Source organism: Puma concolor, chromosome A1 (genome assembly GCF_028749965.1).
Source record: "Puma concolor isolate L17-30 chromosome A1, mPumCon1.1.hap2, whole genome shotgun sequence".
In the NCBI taxonomy this organism is placed as follows: domain Eukaryota; kingdom Metazoa; phylum Chordata; class Mammalia; order Carnivora; family Felidae; genus Puma; species Puma concolor.
Window position 1 is genome coordinate 182,153,561 of NC_141667.1, and position 27,773 is coordinate 182,181,333.

The window sequence follows — 27,773 nt, forward strand, 5'->3', positions numbered from 1 at the left end:
CTCTGAGTTGTCAGCACAGAGCCCAATGCGGGGCTTGAACCCACGAATCATGAGATCATGATCTGAGCCAAAGCCAGAATTTAACCAACTGAGCCATCCAGGCACCCCTACAAAATTTACTTTTATATTATTGAAAAATATGTAGTCACCAGGTCTTTGGATTTATCTTTCATTGAGTGATACTGTCTATTGCACATGAATCTCTTATTTAGAGAGTACTCCTATCTTCTTCTTCAACCAGTCAAGGATTAGTTATGGTCTGCTGTAAAAGTATCATTCTGGGACTTCTGTTCATGGCAATTCTTAGTTAGAGTACATTTCTATATATTCTGTATTTTTTAAGAGTGATTTTGTCTCTATTTTCCTCCATTATGTGGCTTGAATATATTCTTTTTTACATTAATCTTAACGGTGAATGGGAGGTACAAAACATAAGATAGGGATGATTTATTGGTGTATTCATTTATATGTTGAAAATAATTTCCTTTGGAGCGCCTGGGTGGTTCAGTCGGTTAGTCATCTGACTTTGACTCAAGTCATGATCTCGCAGTTTGTGAGTTCGAGCCCCACGTCAACTCTGTGCTGATGGCTGAGCCTGGAGCCTGCTTCGGATTCTGTCTCCTCTCTCTGCCCCTCCCCACTTGTGCTCTGTCTCTCAAAAATAAATAAATGTAAAAAAAAAAAAGAAAATAATTTCTTCTTAAATTTTCTCTAAAAGTGTGATTGATGTAAACTACTGTCAAATTAATGATATTGTCTTTGTGATTCACGTGCCTTACAATTAATATATTTAAATGAAGCTTATTTCTTATAATAGTTGTAGGTTTATGAAAAAATACAGCAAAGTATAGAGTTCTCAGCACAAACGTAGTTTCCCATTTATTAACATCTTATCTTATTATTTTTGTATAATTAATGAACCAGTATTGATATATGATTATTAATTTCCTTAACTATGCCTAATGTTCTTTTCCTGTTCCAGGATCTAATACAGGATAACACATTACACTTAATTGTTATATCTCCTTAGGTGTCTCTTGGCTGTGAAAGTTTCTAGAGCTTTCCTTGTTTTTGATAACATGAAGAGTTTTGAGGAGTACAGATCAGGTATTTACACAATATCCCTCAACTGGGATTTGTGTGATGCTCTTGGTATGATTGGGCTGGGGTTATGAATTTTTAGAGGAAGACTATAAAGATAAAGTGCCATTTTCATCACCTCATACCATCAGCATGGCTAGGCACTGCTGATGCTGAATATGATCACCTGGCTGAGGTTTTGTTTGCATTCGTCCACTGTAAAGTTTTTCTTTGTTCTTCCTTTTCATATCATGTATTTTTTTACTTTTAATTTTCTATTCAAAAATGAATTATTAGACAATTTTCTTTTTCCCTTTACCCTTTTTTATTATTAATGTATACTATTTCATACACTCATAATTTTTATTTTAAAATAGTCTCAGACTGAGAAAAGTCTACCATTTTGAAATGGAAGGATTGAATTACTTTAATAAACCATTAACTCAGGGAATTACAGTTTTGCCTTAAAGGAATTAACATCCATACCATGAACTGAATATAAATAGCAGAAAGAAAATTATAAAAGAACTTTTCCATTGTATTCTGTAATGGCTCCATGATGATCAAATGTATCTACAAATGAATTGGTATGGAATAATTATAAGATGGTAATATTCAATTAATTTTAACACATTTTTTAAATCTAGGGTGCCATGCAAGTTTGAATCCTTTAATGTGCTTCTCTTTGATTAGTTATATATCATTATTTTTCCTGTTTGGGAAATACATAACAACTCTGCTCTGAAGTTAATTTATGCAAATATGCACTTTGATCTTTTATTTTAAAAATCATAAAAGTTCTTAATGTTTATGTCAGGAATATAAATGTTTTGACAAATTATGCTATACAAGATATAAAATAAGTTTATTATGGTTTAGTAGTTTTGACAGAGTATTTTTAAAAAACTTAGCTTATTTATAAATAAATACCATATTTAAGAATCAAAATAATATGTCACTTGCTTTGAAAAGTAGTATCAACTTGGTATAATTAACAATTGAGAAGGCAGTCCCATATTAACACACTTGGCAACATGCTTCTAGGATTAGATGTAACCCCTTGTAATTCAATTCCTGTGAGTTTCTAGCCTGTGATGAAGTGAAAATGTAACAATTTAATGGCGATAATAACATTTGATAAGTTAAAATATAACTAATTTTGTGAAGAAATATGATTCCTAGATGTAATAAGCAATCAAAACAAGAAAAAAGTAGGGAGAGTGAATGGAGAGTTACAAAATCCGTGGATAATAAATAGAAATATTTACATATGAAAGTGCTTCAAGTATCATGTAATTTGCTATTTGGCTTTAATAAGGTAGTAACTACAGAGGAACTGCTTATCAAATAAAGCTTTAGGAAGCTAATTACACTTACATAAAATAACCCTTTCAGTTGTGAGCTACAAATTGAGTGAAGAAATCTATCATTACATTTTTAATGATATACTCAAATTGAAATGTTTAGACATTTTTAGCATTTAGCAATTTTCTAAGTGTGAGTCAGCAGGTTAAAAATTAGCATACTTCTTCAATGTAGGCTAATTTAGTTATTAATATACATAATTTACTTAATGCAAGCCACTTTCTGAAACATTCAATTTCTTAACCTTTAATGAAAATCTAATGTCTTAATAATAATATAGTATTCTCTGAACACGACAATTTAGTGAAATTATCACATAATTTAGCTTTTTGCTTTCAGCAGTCAATGAGCTTCTATCGTGTTTGAGTGTGTTTTGAAAAACCAAAAGCTCCCCTGAAACTATGAGATGATTTAAGATTTTAAATTCTTTTATACAGTACTATTTCCTTCCAAGAGTACTATGTCACAGAGAAGAATGATCTTATAAATAAAAACATATTATTTTTAAAAACTATAACTATACTCAGTGCTAGTTTAATTTTTAACTGGCCTATGACTTCTTTGTACATTCTGAATTCTCTGTTTTTTTTTTTTTAATTTTTCTTATTTTAGACTTCTCTGGTAGAACATTTTAACTGTCTCACATTGGTTTTTGTTAGAAAAATGAAGTGAGGTAATTTACCTAGTGGTTACAATTAATGCCATAAACTTATAACAATCTATTTTAATTAATACTACATTAGATTCAAGTATTAAAAAACTCCGCTCTTATTTGAGATCTGCAATGGGCATATGGCAAATACTGTTGGTAAATGTTAAATGTTTTTGGTAGATCTCTATGATAATTCCAAACCAAACCTGCTGCATTAGAAGTAAAGCTTTTTTTTTCCCCCGCTGGAAAACAAAAACAAAAACAAAAACAAAAACAAAAACAAAAACAAAAAAACAAAAAACTGTTCTCTTATAAATCACCATCTCTCTATCTTTATGTTGTTATCTAAAATCATAGTTTTATATCTTATGTGCCCATTAATCTGAAGTTACAATAGTGTTTTATTCATTTATTCATATTGGGGGAAAAAAGAGAAGTTAAAGCAAAATATAGTAATATTGGTAAAGGTAACTATATAGGTAGATACAAAAGGCAATTTGCCAAAATAAATTGATGACTTAATGGAAAAATTGATACCAAATGATAATAATTATCCATATTACCCATGGTTTGAGTTCTACGTGAATATGCAGATTTTTAAAAAATCTAGCATGGCTTTGGGCAATTATAAAATTAGCATCTCTTGAGCAGTTTCATGTAAGCAGTTTCATGTAAGTTTCATGTGAGCAGAAGGTATTTGGGCACAAACCATTTGATATATAATAAAAGAAGAACTTTTTAAAAATAATTCTAAAATTTCTAGTCATTTCTTAAGAGTTTTACAATTTCCAGGTGCTATGTTTCTAAAATCTAAGCATTCCAATTGCTATTTCTTAGACCATACCCTGCCAACTCTGGCCTAGATTTTTGTGTTAGTGCCTAAATCCCTTCCTCCAAATTATTTCTCCAAGATGTCTTAACACTACCTTTAAGAAAAGCTCTCATGCTTATCTGGACTCTTAGCCACGTTTGCTTGGCTTGAAACATATGTTATATCCCTCAGGAAAAGAGACTAATGACCCTAGGTTGGCTCAAAGGTCAGTAGAACTGCCACATCCACCAATGTCCCAGAAGGTGTTGACCCAGTAGGTGAAGTCAACACCTTCATGGCTCTAGAGGGTAGAGTCACCTACTCAGTTCCAGAAGGTTGACTGTTGCTCCTGTAGGCCAAGCTGTGTGTACGCTAGGGGCAGGAAGCAGGGTGCATCAGTGTGGTGGTAATGACATCTGATAAACCTATAAACCAGTAGATAAAATTGGGAATCGAGAAGTATTCTAAAATATCTAGTCAACTGATTTTCCACAAGGGTATCAAGACATTTCAATGTGACAAACAGTAGTCTTTTCAACAATTGGTGATTGACCAACTGAATAGCCACATGCAAAAGAATGAAGCTGAATCCTTCCCTGGTTCATACAATATAAAGAAATTAACTCAAAATGTATCAGCCACCTAAACATAAGAGCTGAAGTATAAAAGAAGAAACCATAGAAATAAATCTTCATAACATTGAATTTTGAAATGGGTTCTTAGATACAAACAGTAAAACCATGAGTAACTGAAGAAATAGTAAGTTAGGCCTCATCAAAATTAAAAACTTGTGAGCACCAAAGCACATTTTTAAGAAAATACAAAACAATTTACAGAACAGAACTTATTTGCAGGTCACATGTCTGATAAGGGTCTAGTATCCAGAGTCTATAAAGAAGAGCTACAATTTAAGAACAACAACAACAACAAAAATCCAATTTTAAAAAGGGCAAAGACAAGAATAGACATTTCTCCAAAGAAGACATACAAATAAAAATACAGAATAAGGGCTTATAAAGATGCTCAACATCATCAATGCAAATCACAACCACAATGAAATACAACTTCACACCTATTAAGACAGATTTAAAACAACAACAACAAAGGAAAATAAGTGTTGGCAAAGATGTGGAGAAATTGGAACACTTCGATATTGTTGGAAGAAATGTAAAATGTCACAACACTTGTGGAAAACAGTTTTGTGCCTATTCAAAGAGTTAATCACAGAATGATAGTAGAAGCCTATAATTCTACTCTTAGGCGTATATTGAAAAGAACTGAAAATAAGGACTCGGATAAGTACATGTACATGCATGTTCATAGGTACACTATTCACAATAGCCAAAAGGCATAAACAATCCAAATGTCCATCAATGGGTAAATAAATAAGTAAATGATGGTATATGTATACGATGGAATATTTCTCAGCTACGAAAGGATGATACATAATAGGTGAATCTTGAAAACATTATGCTACGTGAAAAGATCCAAACACAAAGTGTCTCAGGTTATGTAATTCCATATATATGACATACCAAGAATAGATAAATCCATAGAGATAGAAAGCAAATTGGTAGTTGCCAGGGGCTGGGAGGAGGGAGGAGTAAGGAGTGACGGCTTAATAGGCATGAGATTACCTTGTAAGATGATGAAAATGTTTTAGAACTTGATTTAGGTGGTAGTTGCAGAACACTCCTGATATATAAATGTTATAGAAATGTACAGTTTAAAATGGTTAATTTTGGGGCGCCTGGGTGGCGCAGTCGGTTAAGCGTCCGACTTCAGCCAGGTCACGATCTCGCGGTCCAGGAGTTTGAGCCCCGCGTCAGGCTCTGGGCTGATGGCTCAGAGCCTGGAGCCTGTTTCCGATTCTGTGTCTCCCTCTCTCTCTGCCCCTCCCCCGTTCATGCTCTGTCTCTCTCTGTCCCAAAAATAAATAAACGTTGAAAAAAAAAATTAAAAAAAAATAAAAAAAATAAAATGGTTAATTTTATGTTCTATGGATTTCACCCCAATAAGAAATGAAAAACTATATGCGATTTATTTGAAATTCAAATTTGATTGAATATCCTGCATTTTATCTGGCAATCTATCTATATCATATTATCTGTATCACTTATTGAAATGACATAAAAATAGGAATTTAGTGAATTATTTTTTAAAATAGCAAATAGCTTATTGTTGCCAGTTACTCTTTTCAGTCACTGGAAATAAGACAATGATTCCACTGGCACATAATAGTCATTTTTGTTTCCCAGAAATTTATGCAGCTACAAAGAGCAGAGGTTAAAGATCCCTGTGTTTACATAGAAATGATAAAAAAAAAAATTCCGTATAAAAGTCACTGCTCTCTTCTTGATTTTTCTATTATGTATAAATCACTATTCTTATTCCCCTCCCTATATTCCCAGGCTTCATATCTTATTTTTATTCCCAAAGGCAGCATCAAATTAATAATATATATACTGCTTGTTTTAAACTTTGGTTTTAATTTCACATGATTTTCTCCAGCCACAACACCTGTGTTTCTCATATCTATTGCTTCTTGGGGTATATAACACAATGCCATAAGACAACTCAGAGAAAGAGTGAAAGCAAGACAAACATAAGACTGAAGTATTTATTTTCCTCTTCTTTTAATTTAATAGAAGTGACCTTACTGATAGTTTCTTTTTTCTAACAGAATAAAAAAAATAGCTGTGATTTTTACAATCTCTTTACAGTAGAACAAAACAGAGCCTACAAGAAATGTCTGTGCACATAAGCTAAGCTTGAAGCACTGGGATGTTTATTAGATGGTGGGCTGGGGTTACATGACAAGCATCTTAAAACATGATTCGAAGTGAGGCTTAGTGAATTTTCCCTGCAAGATGATCCCACTAATAGGAGGGCAGCATGGATCAAGCACTCTCTGCCCACTGTGGAAGCAGGGCTAGCTGAAAGTGAGCACAGGCTTAGTGGAAACCATGGCATTCAAAGAGTGCCAACTGTGGATTTAAAACGAGAAAGAGATGAGCTCAGCAAGTCAGAGGGATCAAATCCTCTGGGTCCTTTGACTTCAGGAAGACTTCTAAAAAAATATTGTGAAAATAATTCCTGAAAGCAGTGGAGTTCAAATTTGAATTTTATGGGTCCTCTATAATGGGCATAATTTCAGTAAGATAACTTATTTATTTTGCATTCCTACTTCTCATAATCTCTGTAAGCTTGAGTAACTGAAGAAATAGTAAGTTAGGCCTCATCAAAATTAAAAACTTGTGAGCACCAAAGGACACTATTTCTATTTCTTATTTCTCATAATCTCTGTAAACTTGATTTAAATGTCAGAAAAGTAGCCAAATGTTTGTCCTATATTTACACACAGAAGTCATGTGTCTTTAATACAGCAATCACGGTTTCTCTTTCTCTCATGCACAATATATTTTTCAGAATACAGCAAATAAAGCAAAGTAGTAAGATTCACAATATTGATTTACACAAACTTTCTGAACATTGCAATAAAATGTTCCCTATTTGGGAAATCAAGATATGCTATGTCTTTTCATAATAATAAAGACAGCATACGTCCTAGTTAAATTCCAGCAGAACTCATATGGTACACAGCATTGAGTTTTTAAACAAGTAATGGCCATGAGCTATTATTCCTAGGAAGGGTAAATTGCAATACCACGGCAGTACAAAACCAGGGAACATAATTCTGACATGTACACTGATCAGAAAGTAGCAAGTTCTTTCAGAGGGTACTTAACATTCCCCTCTCATTCCCATAACAACTGAAAGAATGCTGATGCTGCTTAGCAAATCCAGGCACCAAACAAAAAGCATGAGCTAGAATCACACTAGAGAACTAGAATGATACCGATGGTTCCTGCAGGTAAAATGAATAAAAGCCACCATTTTGAAAAATGCAAAGTAGAGCACTGAAATTTTGAGTTGAAATCATTAGATTTGACTCAGTAATTAGAGTTAGCTATTTTTGTACCACATTACATGTGGTTATCCAAAGCCTGCCTCTGTTTTGGTATTAAGGCCACAATAACAAGCCAGACAAACAGAAAAGCTGCTGCTCAGAGACTTAAACCTCATGAAACAGCTATAATACAGCAAAATAACAACAGTATGCAGAAAATACTACCATCAGCTTCAAAGGCCCTGGGGTGAAGGTCTGGTCTGTGTTTGTCTGAACAGTTTAGGATTGAGAAGGACAGAATGATGAGTCCAGAGAGACAAAAGCTGCTCTGCATGGCTAAAGCATAGGGTGTCTGTTAGGAATGGGAAAACTGGAAAGGAGATGTTGAAAATAAGAGGCCACCACGAAAAGCCTTGTATGCTGTGTAAAAGAAAATAAAAGAGGGTACCTGGGTGGTTCAATTGGTTGAGCATCCAACTCTTGATTTTGGTGGGGTCATGATCTAAGAGTTGTGGGACTGAGTTCTGCTTGGGGCTCTGTGCTTAGCATGGAGACTGCTTAGACATCTCTCTCTCTCTCTCTCTCTCTCCCCCTGCTCACTTCCCCCCTCCCCCAATGTGTGTGTGCACTCTTTCTGTCAAGTAAAAAAAAAAATAAGAGAATAACATGGAATCATTAAAATTTGAAATCAGGAAATTGACCTGAATGAACCTGTACTACAGAAAATGTAGAAAATGGTGGAGTTGTGTGTCAACAACAACAAAACAATAACAAAAATAGTACAATGTCAGTGGAGATAGAAATGAAAATATGAGTATCATAGAATTTAGTGAGTGGTTAGGTATAGGACTAGGTAAAAGGAGAGTCAAAATGGCATCTTGGTTTCTGAATTGGTCAACCAACTGGAGGGTGATATAATTCACTGAAATAAGGTAAATGGGAGAGAAGCAGGTTTGGTTTGGGACATGCTGAGTTTGTAATGTCTGTGGTTCATACAAAGTGAATTGACTCAGGCTTGATGCTCTAAGTGTGAACTAAATTCTCAGTGAATTAAACAAAAAGACAAAGGTTTATTGCTCATTTGTATTACACACTCATTGTGGAAGAGAGGTGTTTTCTGATTTCCAGATGCTTACTTATTCCAGTGGGATCCATTCCTTATTCAAATGTTTCATGGAAAGAGAATCAGAGGCTCCAGTGAGTTCTGTAGAGGCATGGTTTTAGAGGCACTATGATTATTTTGTCAGTGCATGGTGCTTCAGAAGAAACAAGGCCTACCATCATTGATTGCATACTTATTGGCTTCTATCCCAGTCCCATTGTCATTATATTTTTCTGCATAAGAATCAAGAACAATAGTTCTTAAGAAGGGGAGACTGCTCAAGTAATATCAATCTCAACAAAATATGTTCCACACTTAAAAACTCAACAATAAATTCACAATTTCAGCCATTTGCTTAAGAGTAAAAACTTTGAACTCTCATTGAATCACTAGAGGGTGTCCCAGATGCATCTTGTAGTTCTCAAGAATTAGAGTTAGCCCAATGTATTTAGGCCCTGGAATTCATGATGAATTGCCAGATAAGAAGACTTCCTTATCTGTCAAGTAAGCACTTCTTTGGAGCGTTGTTCAATTCCAGTGTACCTGACTTGAGACAAGCTCAGTGCAGAGGTGCTATTACTAATGTTGAACACCCAAATGGAAACATTCAAATATTAGATATCTTTTCTTCCAGGAGTCTTCAAGATTGCTATACAATAACCCACTTTTTAACCCACTTTTTAAGGCCAGCTATGCATTAACACAGTACCATGCTTCCCAGGGAGCAGAAAAGTCTGTACTGTTTACTAACCCGAGGGGTGGACTCCAAACACTGCTGAGGCATTGGTTTCCAACGTCCATCTACTGCCCAACTACTGGGCATTGGTTTCCAACGTCCATCAGGTCTCTCCTAGCAGCTGATACAAGGCAATTTGCCAATTTGCCTGGACACATCTTCTACAGCTGACCCTCTCCCCTGTGGGGTCTGAGATACTGAAAGCTGCGGGCATGTCTGAGCACCACTGACATGTATCCTTACATTGAACACAGGAGCATACAGTGAGTTCTAAACAGGGAAAGATATTCCCACACCAGGCAATAAGCTGGGTACAGGCTCTTTAAGTGCTCTTTATCTCTTTAAGCATTCCAGGCCCACGACCTATTTTTATGTGACTAAGCAGAGGTCAAAAGACTGTACGTCTGGAACTGTACTTCACAAACATATTCCATGTGAATACTAAGAGAGGTTTTTTAAGATACATGGAAGACCTCCAGTAGAGGAAAAATGCCTTTATGTGAATCAGGATGTGATACTTCCTCACTGATCTGACAACTTAAGTAAATTCTATACCTCAGTTTTTCGTTTCTAAAACGAAATGTTTCCAAATTCATAGAGTTATTATGGAGACTAGATGTGCTAATTCATGGTAAATGCCACACTATAAGGGCTAACAAATTTATCACTATTATTATTACTATTATTAACAATGTAGTCACTTGTCTTTCAAATAAAAACTAGAAGAGCTCAAAAAGATTTCTCCTGGATCAAATCATCGGCTACAGGATGACTGGCTGTAAACGCCAACGGAGTAAGTAGTTGCAAATTCTATATTTTATTATGATTATTAGTCATGAATTTATTAATATTGTATTACTAGTTTAAGTTTTTGTTTAGTTATTCACTGCACCCTTACGTTTTGGGTAAAGCATTCCCCATGCTATTATATTGTCACTTATAAATCTACCCTAATCTTCAGTCTCTGGAGATAAAAAAGACATAAAAGCAAAAAAGAAATTTTAAATATCATCTCTGAAACTAGTTATCAGTAAACTATGCTCCATATGAGATTTGCAAACACAGTTTGAAAATGAATATGTCTGTCTATATATTTTAAATTTTCTCTGTTTTCTTCTGGAAAACTAACACAATAGTTTATAGAAAAATCTTTTATTTGGCTATGACCTATAAATTTGTTTAGATTACTTAATTTTGAAATATTCAATGATTTGATTTCAAAATTGGAGGAAAAATCACAATAATTATGTATTGTTATTGGATATTCACAAGTATAACTTAGTACACATAGCATATTTCATTCAAATTTTAATGATTATAAAATATTGACATATAAAATAATTAAAAAAATTTTTTGACATTTATTTATTTTTGAGAGACAGAGAGAGGCAGAGCATGAGCAGGGGAGGGGGAGAGAGAGAGCAAGAGATACAGAATCTGAAGCAGGTTCCAGGCTCTGAGCTGTTTATTAGCACAGAGCCCAACGCAGGGCTCGAACTCATGAACTGCAAGACCATGACCTGAGCTAAAGTCCGATGCTCTATAGACTGAGGTGTCCCGACATATAAAATAATTTTTGAAGTGATTTTTAATAGTATTCTGAATTCAAGGTGCAAGATATTTTTTAAAAATATGCAAGTTCAGAAATGTTTGAGACCAATAAAAAATATAACATTTTATTAGATAGACAAAAATAGACATAAAATGGAAATAACTATATTTTTTGTATAGGAAACACAGAAAGGATAATCATTAAAGTTTATTTACTGTTGGAAAAGACAAAAATAAATATGGGCCAGAAAGAAGCAAAGTGTGAAGAATACCTTAGAGTGGAGTGACATGATTTTTGAATAAGTGAGTTGCAATGCAGAAGACAGTACGAAGATGAAGTGACTCATTGTCCCATTGTACATTGAAGCATAAGTGAGTTCTATAATAATCTTCATGTACTAGAGGACAGATTAGTTATCATCCGAGGAGACCCTGAACTGTCAGGAGAAATTCAATATAATGGTATTTTTTTTTTAACCTTTCAAAAGCAGACACAGGTCTTTCAGTGTGGAGTGCTTATGTGGCAATCAAGTGAAGAGAAAGAGACTCCTCAAGGAATAACTACTGGGAAACTAACCCAGAATTATAAAACTTAGCTAGAAGCTTGGTGAAATTTAAACTCAAAAAATAAATTACAGTTTAAAATGTTGAGCCATAAGAGAAGAAATATTGGTAGACATCATAAACTACCCAATCATTCTCATTCCTAACGACACTGATGGCCAGCATCAGAGGAAGAAGCCAAGGTCATTTGACTTCAATCTGGGAAAATCACGGGTCAACCAAAGCAGTTCATAAATGTTCATCCATCTTCCAGGGTCAGTAAATCCAGCCCCCAAGGGGGAATATATTTCATACTTAGTAAATATTTACTCAAACATGAATATTTGTGGTGGTAGGTAAAAGCTGTAATCTTAAAGATCCTGAGATTTTAACTAAAAAAAAAAAGTTATTAGGTAATAGGTAATTTTTTTTCCCAGTGTAGGTATGTTTTGAAAAGTCAGATTCTACTCTAAGAAATAATGGTTTATTTTGTAAGCAATTAATGGGATATAAAAGTTTGCTGTTTTCTGTTTTATAAAATTTTAGAAAATATGCAAAATCATTTGTGCTGGGGATTTAGTTTGTTTAAAGCCTGCAAGAAAGAAAAGAGTATATGAAATTAACATGAGGCTGCTGCAAAGTGAGGTTGGAGATAAGGTTTGTTATGTAAAGACTTTAAGTTTATTTTAAGAACAATAGCATATAACAATGACTTTCTCTTCCTAGAATTTTACTCCAAATATGGAGGATGTTTGGATTGGTAGGGAGAAAAATAGGAGGCTATTTCACTAAGCAAGAAATTAGAGGCTTGGAACAGGAAATATGGAGAATTAAAAAGGGAGGGTAATTGACACATACAAAAAACATTTCAAGAAGTCAATACATCTTTGCTAAGAATGGAAATTAAGGCCACATATTTTGTTAAACACTAAGTGATTATTTTAAAGACAAAATCGAACAATATTAAACACAATCCATACATTTCCAATAAGTAATGAAACATAATGTGTACTTCAACAGAGACCTCAGGAGGAAAGATAAAAATAAGTAAATATTAAAAAAAAATAAATCAATAAGGCAAATAATAAAGCAAAATAATTAAAAAAACAATGAAACTTAAGTGCAAACTAACAAGATATGCATACATATGCATTTACAAGAAGGGACTATAATGGGAAAGCACTGAAAAACTGGAACAGCTGATCTTTACTTGTGTCCAGTTACTTCTACATGTAAGAACTCTGTGATGACATTAGGTCTGCCATAATAATCCAGGATGATGGCATTATTTTCAGGATTAGCATTATTAATTCCATATGCAATTTTTTTGTACTTTTTTCTTAGAAAGAGAGAGAAAGAGAGAGAATTTGAAGCAGGCCCCACGCTCAGCTGGACTCAGGGGTGGATCCCATGACCCTGGGACCATGACCTGATCTGAAATCAAGAGTCAGATGCTCAACAGGCTGAGCCACCAGGAGCCCCTATGTCTGCAATATTAATTCTCCCTTTCCATGTAGCATAAAATATTCATAAATTCTAGGGAGTAGGACATGGGCATCTTTGGGTGGAGGGGGCAGTAAGTGGCAGCATTATACTGCCTAGTACAAATATTTAAGATAGGTAAAACGAATATGTTAAATATGTTTCTATTTGAGGAAAAAAAAGGTAGTGGAAATGGAGAAACTGAATATATATATATATATATATATATATATATATATATTTTAATGAACAGTTAATTGAATGAGATGAAATTAAGGATAGAGATGCAGGGCTTATTCTTGCAAAGCATATAATCTAATTCCTTAGATATCTCTTATCTATATTTAGACAGTCAGATCAAATATCAGCAATTATCCCAAATAAAACATTTTTATTTTCTATTCAGTAATAAATAAACATTAATTATCCATCACCTAATTACATAATTAACTGTCAAATTATTTATTAGTGGATATCTACTTTTTTAAGCTAAGTACTGTGGTAAAAGATAAGTAAGTTATAAAAATTTGCTTCAAGAAATTTACTAGTGTATAGAAATCATACTACTCAGTTAAAGTAAATATGTGAAATCACATAAAGAAGACATTTTAATTCTTGAAAATAACAGCCACAGCTCGAAGCCCCTAGCCTTTCATGAAAGGAAATATATGGCAGTTATTTGCCATTCTGACCATTGCAAGGCACTCACTGTAATTTCTTGTACACTGTATCTATGATAGAAAATGATGTATGTTCCAGGGGAAACCTCTTAAGCTCCACCATACACTAAATGGCATAAAGAAGGAAGGAATAGTAGACCCAATAAATGGTCCACAGAAATGTCCATGCCCTGATCCCCGATGTCTGTTACCTGGATAAAGGAATTTTACAGCCATAAAATTATCGACTTTTAATAATAGAGACAATCCTGGATTATCCAGGTGAGCTGTTTTTTTTTTTCTTTTTTCTTTTCTAAATTTTTTAAATGTTTATTTATTTTTGAGAGGTGGAAAGGGGAAGAGAGAGAGAAGGGGACACAGAATCCAAAACAAACTCCAGTCTCTGCGCTGTCAGCAGACAGCCTGATGCAGGGGCTCGAACCCACAAACTGGGAGATCGTGACCTGAACCAAAGTGGAACACTTAACTGGCTGAGCTACCTGGGGGCCTATCCAGGTGAGCTCTTCAAAGCAGAGAACTTTCAGGGCGCCTGGGTGGTTAAGTGTCTGACTCTTGGTTTTTGCTCAGGTCATGATCTCAAGGTTCGTGAGATTGAGCTCCACATCAGGTTCTGCTCTGACAAAATGGAGGCTGCTTGGGATTCTCTCTCTCTCTCTCTCTCTCTCTGCCCCTCCCCAGTCACAAGCACCCATACACGTGCACACTCTCTCCCTCTCTCTCAAAATAAATAAACTGAAAAAAATGCAGAAAACTTTCTCAGCCCGTAGGCATAGAACATGGCAAAAAGTGAAGTCAGAAAGGTTCCCTGTGTTGAAAGGATTTGATGCGTCATTGCTGAATCTGAAATAGGGATCAATGTGTAAGGACCAGAGAGAATGATTCTAGAGTTAATGGAAGCCATCAGCTGACAGACACCAAGGAAGCAGGGAGCTTATTTTTACTGCTTCAAGGAATCAGATTCTGCCAACAACCTAACTGACCTTTGAAGTAAATTTTTCCCAGAGCCTCAGCCCACCAATTCAGCCAGATAATGCCTTGATTTTTTTGGTGCTGTGAATTATCAAAAAGAAAAATTAATCAGGCTAAACTGGACTTCTGACCGACAGAACTATAAAAAAAAAAAAAAAAAGTAAATCTGTATTATTTTAAACTTCCAAGGTCTAAGGAATAACATCAATCTTAAAATAAAAATAAATTGAAATAAAATACATAAATGGAAACATACTTAATAGGAGTATAGCCATCAAATAGAGTAATACTCAACAATAAAAAGGAACCATCTGCTGATGCAGACAACAGAAATAGTTAATCTTAACAGTGTTATGCTTGAGTGAAAGAGGCTGAAACAAAAGTGCATACTGTGTAATTCCATTTATAAGAAATTCTAGAATGTGCACAATTTACACCTGCGGTTGATAAAAAGTCATTCATAGGTTGCCAGGGTTGGGGAAGGGAGTGAGTTTGACTGCAAATGGGTGTAAGGAAATACTTTGAGATGGTAAAAATATTCCAAATCTCGATTGTGGTTCTCGTGTTATGGGTGAATCAATACTTTCAACTCCTCAATCTGTACAACTAAAATATGTATGCTATAGTTCATGCACATTATATTTAGGGGTTTCTCTATTTTTGTTATTTCACTCTCCAAATCCCTCTCCTCATGGCAAAAATAAATATAAATTAAACCATCTTAATTCATGCTTTAAAAGTATTCAGTGCCTTGTCTCAATCCTTTTAAAAAATATTCTATTTTTCATCAGCTTTCTCCATACCTGCAACACTCAATAATAAACATGATTTCATTTATTTGAAATAAGTGATGTCACCTCATCACTAGGTCTCCTTTCTTAGAGAGCCAAATACATAGAAAAAAATGCTTATTTTTAAAATCATCACCTTCATTCTTTGACTCCTTCCTTATATATATCATGGATTGTAATTACAACTTTATTAACCTTAAGTCCAGTGTACTTCATAGTAAGCTGAGTGAGTCGAAACACTGTTTCCACAATTTTCTTGGCAATACATGCTCAGTGCCTAACACCTTACCTGCCATACACTTTTCAAAATATATTTGTTGAGTTAATCAATAAAAAGATAAATTTTTAAAAAGTATGCATTGATATAAGGAAAATGTACCTATTATTTTAATTATTCTCCACTCTGCTTTGTTTTTTAAGCTATTCTCTTATTTATAACTTATCTCTGCAAAGTAATAAGCATGTTCTGGGCAAAAGTGATACCTTTGTCCTTACCACTATGTAACAAGCACCAGGCAACTAGGCTTTCAATCAATATTTAAAATAAATAAATAAACAAAAAAAAAACCCAAATACAAACAAATACAAACTGCAAGCCAAATGTAAATTTAAAAGTTGTAATTATGTTTCTTCTTCTTTACCTTTGCTTCCCCCAACTCCCCCAAATATCTACTCTCTGATATTAATTAAATCTCTGAATTAATTAAAATATATGCAAACTGGAAACATTTCCAATTAAAATTGTAAAAAGCTTACACTTTAAGGCTAATAAAAATGGCTGAAATAAATTTGACATAATTTGTGTCATTTGTTGGTGTAATACATTATTATACAGAATCAAATTACAATAAGTTATCAATCTGCTGGTTCAAGTGGATATAAACTTCTTTGTGGTTCATACTACTATAAACCTCTTTGTTGTTCAATGTAGAAATTAATTTTTAATCTCTAGTGACTCACCACCAAGGGAATTGTGGAATTGGAAAGTCATAAAATTAACCTAATTGTTTTAAAGAACATGACTATTTTTATACCTTAAATACTGGGGTAAGTAAACTGTTGTTGCAGGTGTCAAGAGAATGTAACTTTTAGAAATATTTTTTAAATTATTAGAAAAAAATGAAAAAGTCAGCCTAAATTTTTATCTACTATATAGTTTTTTATTATGCTTATAATGGCTGCTTAATTTGTTGTCTTCAAGTAGTTTATATATTACATTTTCTATATTTCAGTTATAGTGTCAAATGTTCAGGATATCTTATTTGTATACATACTAAGTTTCATTAACATCCACTTTCAAGTGTAAGGTACTCATGCATTAGGTAAAGGTAATATTCCCTGAAGAATCTCAGATATTATTCAGGCAATGATAATGACTATAATGTTCTTTTGACAAGGAAATGTCATACCATAAATGTGTCATTTAGAATTCTACATTGAATAAGGTCATCACTGAGAGAATTTTTGTTTCCCTTTTTAGAAAATGACCTCATAAATGTCTTCCAGTTTCTATGTTCTGATATAAATGGCATTTCTTACTAAAACATGAACTTTTAGTAGGTCATTCATAAGCAATCCTGCAAAGTAGGGGCTCTAGACACCACTGCCATAGAGGCCAACACTTTCCCAGGAGAAAATAATCTTAACGACAGAAGTATCAATCAGAAAAAGCTTTAAGAGTGTGCATATACTGTAGCACCAATTTAGTATGATTCAGGAATGATTTTATGTGCAGAAGATTTTTTTATAAAGCCAATAATAATAAAAAATAATAATAATTAGTTACCATTAGAATAAGTGATCAAATAAATAAATAAATAAGTGATCCAAAGGAGAAATGGAATGTTCTCTGATAACTTACCTAAGATAGCCTTAGGGAAGATGCAACAAGTTTGTAAAGAAACTCTTCTATTATAAAGTACTATTGCAACTTGCATTTTACATATGTGAATATAAGCTATGTATGTGGAGATAAGCGATGGGATGAGTGCCTTTGTGCAAGTCATAAAGCAGTGCCTAAAAAAATTCACAGAAGTTACTGGAAGTACCAGACCACCTAGATTTAAATTAAATAAATGAATATTGGAGACTTCTAACTTTAGGCATAATCTATTTACAGTTTTATTAACACTTAAGTCAATATAGTGCAACTTTGATATAATGATAACTGAACTCTGTTGTTCTGAGATTCCATCTTGAAAGCTTTATTACAAAAATTCTTAAGCTCACCTACTTACAATTTTTTACTATTAACTCCCAAGGTATAATCTGTCTATAGTAAAATGCATCCTTTTTAAGAGCACTATTTTATAATTTTTAAAAAATATGCACACTTAGGTCAACACTACTGAATTCACAGTATACAAATATTCATCACCAGTGGGGCTTCCCTCCTGCTCTGTGATTTTATGAGTCCATGTGAGGCAATTCTCCATGGGACTCATATTTCTTCATATCATGCAAGTGGGATATTGACTGTTCTTTGTTCCAGATTAAATTCTCAAAGAAGTTTTCAGAGCAAACAGTCTTGGGGGTGCCTGGCTGGCTCAGTTAGTTAAGCATATTGATTTCAGTGTCATGTGACTTTTTTAATATGAAATTTATTGTCAAATTGGTTTCCGTACAACACCCAGTGCTCATCCAACAGGTGCCCTCCTCAATGCCCATCACCCACTTTCCCCTCCCTCCCACCCCCCATCAACCCTCAGTTTATTCTCAGTGGGTGTCATGTGACTCTTGATCTCAGCTCAGATCTTGATCTCAGGGTCATGAGTTCAAGCCCTGATTGGGTTCTACATTGGGCATGAAGCCTATTTATAAAACAAAACAAAACAAAACAAAACAAAACACAGCCTTGAGGCAAAGAAAGAGTACCTCTCTCCAGAGTAAATGGCAGGCAGTTTACTGTCCAGTATAATAAAGATAATGTGTTCCACCAGGGGAAAGGACAGTCATGTATACTGCCCATTATAAAAGATTCCGGTTCCCTCTCCTGTAACACAAACAAGTGTCTGCAGGTGTCATCTGACCTATCTCTTACAGCCACATGAGCATTTAGGCTCAGGAAACATGAGGCTAAAATGCTGATACTCTGCCTACCACTATGTGAGTGTGGTGAATAATAACCTGAACTTCATCTCTGATCCTGGAGACTTATTTCTTCTACCAGTATTCATGAGACTTTGGCAGGCTCAATTTTTAGCTTGTAGGTAGATAACATCTCAAATCATTCAGTTTTTGACAGTTTTGGTGATAATGATGGGATGCTGGAAGAAATATGGCTTTCCAGAAAAGCAAGTTTGAGGGCCTTATAGACCAATGCTGGGCTCTGAGAGAAGGTCATGGGAACAGGCAGTGAACATGTTGATCAAACTGTATACTCAACCAGGCAACACATTGTCCTTGAATTTATTGTTTTCTGATGAGCAGGAACTGGGGAGGTGGATGTGGCAGATTACTGGAAGAAGGTTCAATACAAATGTTGCAAACTATTGGGGAAACTGGTTCAGTAGGTTGAGCATCTGACTCTTGATTTATGCTCCGGTTATGATCTCACAGTTCCTGAGTTCGAGTCCCACGTCAGGCTCTCTGCTATCAGCACTTGAGCCTGCCTTGGATTCCCGGTCTCCTCTCTCTGCCCCTCCCCTGCTCTCTTTCTTTTTCTCTCTCTAAAATAAATAAACATTAAGATTTTTTTTTAATTTTAAAAAACTTTAAAAAAATACTACAAAATGTTACCCTGGCTCTGTTCACTCTCCTTGGGGTCTGAGGTCTTTCTTAATAGTCTGGTGGTCACTCTTAGGTCCACCCCACTTTATCAAACAAGGCAAAGACTGCTCCTAAGTAAGAAGTTTCTGACCCATTTTCAAATCAAATTACAGACATATACCTATACTGCATGCAAGAGGAAGGAAGTCCGTGATTGCTGTGGGCAGAAACCAGGCCAGTTATCAGTATTTTGATGTTTGGGAAGTGAGGAGCCAGAGTATGTAATTTGTGTTAAAGAAAAATGTAACAAGTGGGGAGTCTTACTGCTTCATCTCTCCTGGAGTTTTTCACACCAACAGTCTACCAACTGAAAGGCAAAAATGAACATCTCACTGGGATTTTTCTTTTCTTTTTTTTCTTTAGGAGTTTTTCTATGTTTTGTTGTTGTTGTTATTGTTATTAGTTTGCTTTATTTTTCAGTGAGACCTAGTCAATACAAGGGAGGTCTTGTCTTCCCGGAGATTTCCCTGAGGCAAATGAACTTCTGTGGGAAAATACAGATGAAGCATTGACTAGTAACTATGTTCCTATTGCCCCAGATCAGGTTTACTATGCTGATTAAATTGACCCACTGAATAATGAGAAACTGACACAAAGACATCTAGACAAAATCTTACAGTCAGTCCCCCTGCCCTGAAACATTATGTCAGTCATTATTTTGTTATCAGGCAAGAACTTAAGAGAGATCCCTTTGGTAATGCGACTGCAAATTACCTGGATTTAGTAGCCATTAAGAAAGTTTCTGCAGTGTGAATCAAGTTCATGTAAGTTAAGTTATATAAGTTATAAGACATGGGGCTTCAGCCAGAAAGGAATGTATCCATGGCTGCTATTTCACAAATACCCCCAAAACTAAAAGAGATGGTGACAGTCATGAGTATCTGAACACCTGATGAAGAGTGGATGGAGAGTCAAAAGTATTTGGAGGTTTGTTGGGTTATTACAAAGCTCCATCACAATATTTGCAACCAGAAGTGTATTTGAAAGCCTTCTTTAAGGGCATGGAGCTATGCTCTTTCTTCACTTCTGATCCCTCCTTTGCTCTTTTTCCTGATTTCATTAGTCACCTTAAGGACAAAGATAATTAGAAGTGAGACTGAGATCCCTCTGTGCTCAAGGAAGATTAAAGATCACACAGACTGGGGTGCCTGGGTAGTTCCATCAGTTAAGCATCCAACTTCATCTCAGGTCAAGGTCTCGCAGTTTGTGGGTTTTTATCCCTGTGTCAGGCTTTGTGCTGGCAGCTCAGGGCCTGGAGCCTGCTTCAGATTCAGTGTCTCCCTCTCTCTGCCCCTCCCTTACTCATGCTGTCTTTCTCTCTCTCTCAAAAATAAACAAACATTAAAAGAAAATTATCACACAGACTTACCTGAGTATGTTGGGGAATTTCAAGGAGGGAGAGAGACTCAAACATATGACTCCATTGCATATGAGCACAAAAATCAGGACTATGGGAGGAAGAGGTAACTGAATTTAGCTAATAGGGTTTGTGTGGGATTCACAGTGAGGAGGGGAAATTTGGGAGAACTTGACTGTGGGGGCCTTGGGCCAATTCCATGTATTGTTTTTGTTTCTTCTACATCTTAATGTGTAGTTGGAATTTATGTTAATGTATGAATTTTCAGTCCCATAACTGTCAGAGGGAATTCTGATTGGGAAGAGTCCTATGTAAACAAATACTAGTGAGACACAAATTACTTTCCAACTTCCTCCCTGTCCCTACCCAGGTGGTCGAGCAAAATTAATATAGAACCTCATAAGAAGAAAGGAAACTCACAGGCTTGGCTGGGACTTAAAATATGTAGGGGTATAAGAGATGCCATATGTTAATATCACAGGCCCCTAAGGTAGTGAGAAAGCCTAATAGGAGCTGGAGGATTAGAGTGGATTATCTCTTTCTGACTTAATTTGTTTCTATTATAATTCTGATTGTTCTGGACACTGTGACTATAACTAAACCATTAAGAACAATGGAAAGTACTTGGTTTTTTTGGACACTGCCAACATCTTTGTCACATCACAGGTAACAGAGATGAAGATCAGTTTGCATTTACATGGCAAGATCTCCAACATAGTATTCTGGGTAGAACATAATTTAGCATGTGACCCTACAGTCTAATGTCCAAAGCACTCAAATTTAACTAACAGGGCTCACAGTTGAAAAGGGAGATTAATATGGCTTGTGAATTGTTTCCTTTTGGCTAATTGAATGTAATGTTGTTGCTGCAACACCTCAATGTGTCTCAGACACTTACTGTTTTTGACAGTTCTCTTATCCATTTTTCTAGGTAAAGGGTACATTAAAAAGGAGTCTTAATTTAGGAATAAAAAGTGGTTTTTTTTTTATTAACTTCATGTATTATTGCCACTCTGTTCTTATCAGCTAACCTTTACATTGCTATCACCAAGTAAAGATTTTACCTCATTTCTTTCAATATTTTAATAAATAGGAAAACTTTAAAGAGGTATGAAATGAAGTCACATACGTAGCTAGAAGGGAACAGTGAGAATAAGAACTTCATATTTTCATATTTTGTGGCTTGTGGGTTTTAATCATATGTGCTGTATAATAAGTAGAATCACGGCCTCCCAAAGATCACTGCAAATCACTGGAACCTGTGAATATGTTACAGTCCCTGGCATAAGAGAATGAAAGTAGCAGATGGAATTTAGCCTGCTGTCAACTGACCTTAAAACAGGTAAAATATCCTGGATTATCCTTGTTGATCCAATGGAATAAAAAGAGTTCATAAATGTGGAGGAGGGTGGGCGAAAAATGCAAAGGGGAAAAACTTGATTGACTGGCCATTGCTGACTTTGAAGATGGAAGAGGGCACGGATGTGGGCAGCTGGGAAAAAGCTGGGAAAGGGAAGAAGGCAGATCCACCTCTAGAGCCTTCCGAAAGGAGCAAAACCCTGCCAATATTTTGGTTATAGCCCAGTAAAGTTTATTTTAGATGTCTGACTTTTCACAACTGTAAAATAATATACACATGTTGTTTTAGGACACTAATTTTGCAGTAATACATTGCAGAAGCAAAAGGAAACCAATATATGCTCCTACATGCAGGCTACAGTCTTCAAATCCAATCTATGAAGCTCAACGTCTACAAAATCATGGTAAATAAAACTTACATTTAAGCATTTTAATTAAGCTGTAGTGTGTGTATGTGTGTGTATGTGTTCATATGCATGTATTATGTGAATCATTTGAGTTGCACGTATAAAGTACTCCAGTACTCATGATTTCTGCTACAGCTGTGGAAATAGAAGTATATATAATTGTTACATACTTAGATACAGTGTTAGGATGATTAAGAGAATTTTAGATAGTCTTCCCAAGTCCTGTTATCTAACAACAATTAAAAGAAAGTGTTGTGAGAGAGTGAAGTATCAAGGATAATTCCTAAGCAACTGACTTGAACATTTGGATTGATGCAGATTCAATACAGAGACAAAGGACTAACTCTTTAATCAAAATAGCTTAAGAACTGTATAGTTTAAACTAATAGTAATTCAATATCTTATTTAAAATTGGCATGCATTAAATGTACAAAGGGTCATAAATCCATATTAGATGCTTTGGGGCTATTCCACATTTCTTTGGTTTTCCTTGATGGAAAACAAAAACATTTCACTTAAACTTGTGTTAAGTGGAGTTAACGAAGGAGATGAGATGTAGGTGAAACTCTAAAAAAATGCAGAAATCTGCTCAATTCATGATTATAAGGGATCTCTGTCCTTACTCATTTGGGTTAATATACCCTATAAGAAAAATATGCCAGAATATGTGAGGACAAATATTATGGCTTCAAATCATTAAAATCACCATTGCATGCTGACTCATTCATGAAAATATCCAAGGTATAGGGAAATGTACTGAGCTGACTAAATGATGATCAGTTATGAAACTAATAACTAAATGAATATGAGAAACATTTTAAGTACTGCTTTCCTCATCTATAATGTGAGAAATAAGCTAGACTACCCGTAACACCCTTTAAATTCAGCCACACTTCACCAGTGGCTGTCTCATTTAGCGCCACAAAATTAAACCATGCCCTGGAATTATGTAAATCATTTCTAAAATGTCTTATATAAATGTATATAAAAGGGAGAACTAATATTAAAGGACTTCTAAAAATGATCTGATGTCATTTTCATTTTAATTAGTAAAAACAAACAAGTGAAAATTTGCTTGAAAAATATCTACTTATTCCAGTTTTCACTTGTTTCCCCTGAAGTGTTTTTCAACTATAAAATTATAATACAAATTAAGATTCATTTTCAAAGCATCCATCTTCCCTTCACACTGCCTTTCATCTGAGGATCTAAGAAAATTTCACATCTTTTCATGATTTGCCAGAGGCTCACAATGAGTCCAATCTCGACTCACTTCTGTGAAACTGTGTTCCCCTATTTGAATGAACACTTAGCTTTACTACTGTGGGGCCAAACTGCTGACCTGTTATTCTAAAAACAAAGCACTCAATTGTTCAGCAGTTACTGTCCCAACAGTTTTACTGTCCCAGCTGGTTAGTAACCTGTCTAAAGGGAAAAAAAACATTACCTTTGTAGCATGATTTTTAAAACTTCCAATAATCAAGCACAGAGTTAAATGTAAGACTGTGATCATTTCTTTATTCTTTTTCTTAGGGATCTTTTATTATTTTCCATATGTCTTTCTAATCATTATCATTTATATTGGTATCTTAATACAATCTCCAAATGTCCTTGGAGCCATTCTTCTTAATTTTTCTTAATGTTTATTTGTGAGAAAGAGCGAGCATGAGCTGGTGAGGGTCACAGATAGAGGGTGCAGAGTATCTGAAGCGGGGTCACAGCAGAGAATCTGATGTGGGGCTTGAACGAACCTTCGTGAGATCATGATCTGAGTCTAAGTTGGACGCTTAACCAACTGAGCCACCCAGGCGCCCTTCCTTGGGGCCATTCTTATTGTTCTCTGGCCTGAGATGTTTATTAAGACTATTTCAGCCTTTCTATATACAACATTCAAGTACTGGGGAAGAAAAAAAAAATAAGGTTCAACTTTTCTTTTGATTATACAATTGTACCCCAGGAAAGCACAGAGGCATATATTTGCTACTCTCTGCCTGGTTATAACATCTTCTTGTTTTTGAAACTTAACATGCTCATTAAGGTCTAGTTAGAAAACCATAGTAATTAGAATCCCCAGTACATATTAAGTACTTGACTCAGTTATTATTTATTATTACTCATGATATACAGATCATATGATGTGATTATGCTGTGATATAATAAAATACAACAAAATAATACATTAGAAATACGCATATGAATAAGATACACTTCCTATGCATAAATAGTTGATATTGTGAGGCAGGAAAGGAGAAATGGTAGTGTAATATTTTATCATACATAATCATTATCCAAGAAAAATGTTTCATTTGACAAGAATGAGAAAATAGTAAAAGAAATGGTAATGCATATATAATCATAGTCATCATAAGAGCTATATGTGTTAGAAACCATGTCACTACTTAGCATGAATTTTCTTGTCTACCCATTATAAAGGAATTCAATTAGGAATTAGAAATGTGGATTCTTTTTATTTCTGTAGTGGGAACTCAGAACATCCGGTAAATCTGAGTCTTAATGTGGCCTAATTGGTAAAACTGGGTATCAATAATCTCACAAACTTTCATGAGAAATTGGTGATTTTGTGTGAAAGTACTTCACACCCTACAAGGTAATATAAAAATGTAAAGATCTTTAGTAGAGTTATTAACAAGAATTTACAGAATCCTCTGTTAGATGCAAATATGAACCAGGGAGCCCCAGAAGGAGGGGGAAATAAGAACGGATCATATGCTGAGGTTATGTAATGGAAAATTCTCTGAAAATGTTTAAACAGACTTTGCCAAATTTATATAAAAGATATCATGAAAATGTTTTACTCCAAAAGTCAGGAAAGTCACATTGTAAAACATGTAGAAGAGAGAATGAAGAGAAGCTGAAGCTGCAGTAAATGGGTTTCAGAGAGAAGCTGAAGAGATCAAGGGCTGCAAAAGAGGCATCTAAGAGGCTAAGGTGAGTGAGACAGGCCCCTCAGGGCCAGCTGGGCTCTCTGAGCAAGTCTGGGAACTCTGAGTGGGGAGCAGATCTCAGGATGAAAGCCTGGGGCTGAGTAAGGCAGGAAGCAGAAGGTGGCCTTCAGATACTTTGAGTGTTGATGTGTCCCAGACATCAGCCACAGACACAGTCGTTTTCAGTTGCTTTATAAACAAGATCACGCATATAGTGATATAGTGATAAAGTAGCTAATATCTATAATAACTAATATAAAAATAGCACATGTATGTGCGTGTCTTACCATGTTTCTATCATTTACCTTGTGCCAGCTAATGAGTGCTGTATTCAGATTATCTCATTAAATCCTAATAACATGCAAATAAAGAAACTGTTATTATTACTTTCATTTTAGACAAAGGAAAAAAAAACAACCTTGAGTAATTTGCCCAAATTGGGTATCCAATAAATTTCTATAGCCAGAATTTAACACCAGTCAGTTTGATTTCAGAAACAGCGTTCTCAAGACATACCATTTCTCTTGATAGAGTCTAGTTTTCCTTTCCTTTCTTTTTATTTTTTTTAATAAAGGTCTCTTCTTTTTTTTTGTTTTTTGTTTTAATGTTTATTTTTGAGAGAGACAGACACAGAGCACAAGTGTGGGAGGTGCAGAGAGGGAGACACAGAATCCGAAGTAGGCTCCAAGCTCCGAGCTGTCAGCACAGAACCCGATGTGGGACTCAAATTCACGAACCGCAAGATCATGACCCAAGCCGACACCGGGCACTTAACCGACTGAGCCACCCAGGTGCCACAGTTTTCCTTTTAATATTATTTACTTATATACTTATGATGTTGAGCTGTTTATCCCATTGCCTCACCTGGCGAGATTACACACACACACACACACACGTGTACACACACACACACACACACAAACATACACACGTGTGCACAATGGCAATAAGATAAACCCCAGGTAGCTGCAAAAAGAAGATTGTTTAATAGACTGACAAGAATTATGCATTGCCTGAATCAATAACTTATATGCAGGGGACTAGAATTCAGGAGTGTTTTGCCTTTGTCTGAATAGAAGTTATTCTTTTCCCACAAAATGTCAGTGTTATAGCACTCTTGACATTCAGTGGAAATTCCAGAGGGCAGAAGTGGCAAGTTTCAGATAAAGTGCAGGAATACATTAAGCACTGATACATCTCTTCAATCCCAACATTTTATTTAACAACAAAAAAGGCAATGATTCAAAGCGTAAATATTGAGGAATTTTTAATGAAGTAGCTGTGGTCATGTAATTGTTATTTACACTTTGGAAAAATGGAGAAAGCCTTCCAGATGGTAAAGGGTGTGAATTGTAAGGCACATTGAGTTTACAGCGTGTGGTGGAAGGAGGACAGGGGGTGAATTGTACTAGAACAGAAACTTTTCTTTCAATAACATGGGAACTAGAGTATCTCCAAGTCTTCAATCTCTCAAATCAAAAGAGATTAAAATACAACAAAATAAAAAGTGTATCTGTTGTGTAACTTATAAATCTATTTGTATTTTATATATTCTCATCAACCTTTGACATTTCTACTGATTTCTTTCTCATGTTTTTTTATTTGAGTATATGACACACAATGTTACGTTATTTTCTGATGTACAACAAATTGTTTCAACTTCTCTATAGGCCACATTCACCACACATGTAGCTACCATCTGTGCCATACATCACTATTACAACATCGTTGACTATATTCCCTCTATAGTGTGTTTTATTCCCATGACTTATTCATTCTATTGATTTCTTGAATATTTCTTGAAAAACCCCTGCTTCCCTTCTTTCCCATCCCAATTCAGTCTTTCATTTTATTCAAGCATCCCCTGAAAGTCTGCTATTATTAAGTGGGAACCTGGGATTTAAAGCAGGGATGCCTACCTAAGTCCTTTACTCTGTCTTTATTTTTGTACATTCCCAGAAACAAAACTTCAAGCTACATATCTGAAAACATTACATATAGTAGCAGTATATCTTGGATAAATAGAATATTGTAGTTAACATTAAATTTACTTAGCAGTAGCTGACATAAATATAAGGGGGTTTATTAAACAAGTGCATTTCTCACTCAGCATATATCAACTCAAAGAAATATTAAAGGCATTGTATCTCTGTTTCGTGTGAAAGAATCTAAGTCCTTTGCCCCAAAGATAACAGGACTGCATCTCTTAGATATGAACTTTCCTTTCTTTTCATAGTACAGCGTTTGCTTCAATGAATGTAACTG

At 35.0% G+C, this 27,773-nt stretch overlaps 1 long non-coding RNA gene across 1 annotated transcript; it reads left to right on the forward strand.

Annotated features, from left to right (window-relative positions):
• The first annotated feature begins 21,958 nt into the window (after positions 1-21,958).
• Positions 21,959-27,773, forward strand: LOC147584671 (uncharacterized). The gene is made up of 3 exons (XR_015252322.1): positions 21,959-22,139; positions 22,446-22,560; positions 25,388-27,773. It is a non-coding gene; the product is annotated as an uncharacterized LOC147584671 (long non-coding RNA).